This window comes from Chrysemys picta, unplaced genomic scaffold, assembly GCF_011386835.1.
Source record: "Chrysemys picta bellii isolate R12L10 unplaced genomic scaffold, ASM1138683v2 scaf67, whole genome shotgun sequence".
In the NCBI taxonomy this organism is placed as follows: domain Eukaryota; kingdom Metazoa; phylum Chordata; order Testudines; family Emydidae; genus Chrysemys; species Chrysemys picta.
Genome location: NW_027052774.1, coordinates 9,101 through 13,650, shown reverse-complemented (window position 1 = coordinate 13,650; position 4,550 = coordinate 9,101).

The window sequence follows — 4,550 nt, the reverse complement described above, 5'->3', positions numbered from 1 at the left end:
TACAGACCCCAGTGAGTTTAACTTCTGTGCCAGGGAAGATAATGGAGCAAGTAATTAAGGAAATCATCTGCAAACACTTGGAAGGTGGTAAGGTGATAGGGAACAGCCAGCATGGATTTGTGAAGAACAAATCATGTCAAACCAATCTGATAGCTTTCTTTGATAGGATAACGAGCCTTGTGGATAAGGGTGAGGCTGTGGATGTGGTATACCTAGACTTTAGTAAGGCATTTGATACGGTCTCGCATGATATTCTTATTGATAAACTAGGCAAATACAATTTAGATGGGGCTACTATAAGGTGGGTGCATAACTGGCTGGATAACCGTACTCAGAGAGTTGTTATTAATAGTTCCCAATCCTGCTGGAAAGCCATAACGAGTGGGGTATCGCAGGGGTCTGTTTTGGGACCGGCGCTGTTCAATATCTTCATCAACGACTTAGATATTGGCATAGAAAGTACGCTTATTACGTTTGCGGATGATACCAAACTGGGAGGGATTGCAACTGCTTTGGAGGACAGGGTGACAGATAATTCAAAATGATCTGGACAAATTGGAGAAATGGTCTGAGTTAAACAGGATGAAGTTTAACAAAGACAAATGCAAAGTGCTCCACTTAGGAAGGAACAATCAGTTTCACACATACAGAATGGGAAGAGACTGTCTAGGAAGGAGTACGACAGAAAGGGATCTAGGGGTTATAGTGGACCACAAGCTAAATATGAGTCAACAGTGTGATGCTGTTGCAAAAAAAGCAAACCTGATTCTGGGATGTATTAACAGGTGTGTTGTGAGCAAGACACGAGAAGTCATTCTTCCGCTCTACTCTGCTCTGGTTAGGCCTCAGCTGGAGTATTGTGTCCAGTTCTGGGCACCGCATTTTAAAAAAGATGTGGAGAAATTGGAAAGGGTCCAGAGAAGAGCAACAAGAATGATTAAAGGTCTTGAGAACATGACCTATGAAGGAAGGCTGAAAGAATTGGCTTTGTTTAGTTTGGAAAAGAGAAGACTGAGAGGAGACATGATAGCAGTTTTCAGGTATTTAAAAGGGTGTCATAAGGAGGAGGGAGAAAACTTGTTCACCTTAGCCTCTAAGGATAGAACCAGAAGCAATGGGTTTAAAGTGCAGCAAGGGAGGTCTAGGTTGGACATTAGGAAAAAGTTCCTAACTGTCAGGGTGGTTAAACACTGGAATAAATTGCCGAGGGAGGTTGTGGAATCTCCATCTCTTGAGATATTTAAGAGTAGGTTAGATAATTGTCTATCAGGGATGCTATTTGGTCTCATAGACTCATAGACTTTAAGGTCAGAAGGGACCATTATGATCATCTGGTCTGACCCCCTGCATGCTGCAGGCCACAAGACCCTTCCCTGGACTGTGCCGTTGAAGTCCCCAATCCTGTGTTTTAGTGACTTCAATCGGCAGGGACCCTCCTGCTAGTGATCCCTGCCCCATGCTGCGGAGGAAGGCGAAAAACCTCCAGCGGCTCAGCCAATCTACCCTGGAGGAAAATTCCTTCCCGACCCCAAATATGGCGATCAGTAATACCCCGAGCATGTAGGCAAGAGTCTCTAGCCTGACCCTTGTTTGCCATTATGCTATTTACGTACCATTGCTTGGTTTTCCTCGGCTACTATGTTTTACCATTAAACCATTCCCTCCATAAACTTATCCAACTTAATCTTAAAACCAGACAGGTCCGTTGCCCCCACCGTTTCCCTCGGAAGGCCGTTCCAATATTTCACCCCTCTGACGGTCAGAAACCTTCGTCTGATTTCAAGCCTGAACTTCCCCACGGCCAGTTTATATCCATTGGTTCTCGTGTCCACATTAGTACTCAGCTGAAATAATTCCTCTCCCTCCCTTGTATTTATCCCTCTGATATATTTAAAGATAGCAATCATATCCCCCCTCAGCCTTCGTTTTGTCAGACTAAACAACCCGAGCTCCTCTAATCTCTTTTCATACGACAGGTTTTCTAGCAGGGGGGGCAGGAGGGATTCTAGCAGCAGTGAAGTGGGTTGCGGGGAAGTTGAGATCTTGCCCCAAGTCATCCCAGACACTAATGCTAAGATACAGGATGGCAGCATCTAGTGTCAGTGGAGTCCAAACACTATTTCAACCCCACAGTTTTCGATGAACTTCCCACAAGGGGAGGTGATGAGCACCCCCAGCAACACACACGCACACACCACTCCTGGTGGTGGGAGGGGAACAGGAGAAAGGACAAAAGAAGTAAGAGATGAAGAGAAAGGAAGGAGGGATGGAGGAAAAGGTAAAACAAAAAGGACAAACCCTAATGTCCCCAGTGATTCTACGGCACAAAATCCAAGGGATGGAATAAAATTCTGCCATCTTAAACTACTGTTTTCCATGCCTAGAATTCAGCTGGCACCACGTGGATCAGACTGAGCAGCTGCCAAAACCTCTTGGAGGATCTTACCTTCTAAACAGGGACGTCTGTTTTCTAGTAAAATCAGTAAAAGGAAAGGAGAAAACTCGAAAGAGGCTCCTGCACGCACTCACGTACGTGAACCCTAATACTCTCTCAGTCCTCAAAGAAAGACCTCGAGAAGGAGACTTGCTGAAGCAAAGCCACAGGGTCTCTGAGGTTTCCCTGGCCCTGTGCTCCTGTCCTGCCAGGCTGATGTCAGCATCTCTCTCTGAGGTCACCACCTCCCTAACACATTTGACCAATAAGCTGACATCCTGCAAAAGGCCTTTGTGATGTCACTGCCACACCCAACCAAACCCTGAAGTGCTAATGTCCTGCTGCTGGCCTGACACTTTGAAGGTTTGAGGTTGTCATAACTATAAAGGGAAGGGTAACAGCTGTCCTGTGTACAGTACTATAAAATCCTCCTGGCCAGAGACTCCAAAATCCTTTTCCCTGTAAAGGGTTAAGAAGCTCAGGTAACCTGGCTGGCATCTGACCTAAAGGACCAATAAGGGGACAAGATACTTTCAAATCTTGGGGAGGGGAAGGCTTTTGTTTGTGTTCTTTGTTTGTGTGGGTGTTCGCCCTCGGGACTGAGAGGGACCAGACATCAATCCAGGTTCTCCACATCTTTCTAAACAAGTCTCTCCTATTTCAAACAAGGCGTGTTAGTTTTCCTTTGTTTTCTCAACTTGTAAATGTACCTTTTACTAGAGTGTTTATCTTTGTTTGCTGTACTTTGAACCTAAGACTAGAGGGGAGTCCTCTGAGCTCTTTAAGTTTGATTACCCTGTAAGGTTAATTTCCATACTGATTTTACAGAGATGATTTTTACCTTTTTCTTTAATTAAAAGCCTTATTTTTAAGAACCTGATTGATTTTTCCTTGTTTTAAGATCCAAGGAGTTTGGATCTTGATTCACCAGGAGTTGGTGGGAGGAAGGAGGGGAATGGTTAATTTCTCCTTCTTTTAGATCCAAGGGGGTTGGATCTGTATTCACCAGAAGTTGGTGGGAGGAAGGAGGGGGGATGGTTAATTTCTCCTTGTTTTAAGATCCAAGGGGTTTGGATCTGTATTCACCAGGGAATTGGTGAAAGGTTTCTCAAGGCTACCCAGGGGAGGAAATTAGCCTTGGGATGGTGGTTAAGCTTAGAAGTTTTCATGCAGGCCCCTACATTTGTACCCTAAACTTCAAAGTGGGGATACAGCCTTGACACAGGTACTCTCTGTGGATCACCCCACTCAATGCGTCTTCATTCTAGGAAGCAAGCCAGCTAGACAGTAAAACATCAGAGGCTGCTCCCAATACTACACTCAGTGTTTCCAAAATTAGTAGACTTTATGGACACAAGAGACCTTTACAGCATCTCATCTAAGCCCCTGCATATCATAGGCCTCCTGTATAGTACAATAGTTACTTTTTGGGCACACACATTCCAGAAAGGCATCTAGTCTTCATTCAATGACATCAAGAGATGGAGAATCCACCACTTTCCCTTTTAGTGAGTGCCAGGGGGCTCCATTTCCCCTTCCACTAGCTCGCCATTTACAGGGAGACAGAGCAGTACCTGCAGCAGGGAGCGGGAGTTGCTGAAGGCCTCAGAGGCGCAGCCCCTGCAGTGTCTCAGGCACCTGGCGCAAGTGGCGGATGATGCGGGTGCATCACTTTGGCCGTGACGTCCTCCTCCTGCAAAGGAACGAAAACCTGTCAGAGACTCAAACGCCCCGAGGAATCAGGGGGAATTAAGGGCACCTGGAACCAGCAGTATTTAAACTGACTACCTGCCCACCACTGAGGGATGAATTCACCTCCTGAACCCCAGAATGGAGTCTTCTTGTCCTTTCTAGTAACCTCCAGTGCCAACCCACCACCTTGTAGGGTGAGCTCCTGCTACCTCCCCCTCAGTACCCTTGACAGCTGTTCTACCTCCAAACCACAGCTCAACTTATCAGAACCCTCTTCTCCACCCCAACCCAGGTTGCACAGGGAGGCGGCCCTAGCAGGGGGGGCAGGAGGGATTCTGCCAGCAGTGAAGTGGGTTGCGGGGAAGTTGAGATCTTGCCCCAAGTTATCCCAGACACTAATGCCAAGCTACAGGATGGCAGCATC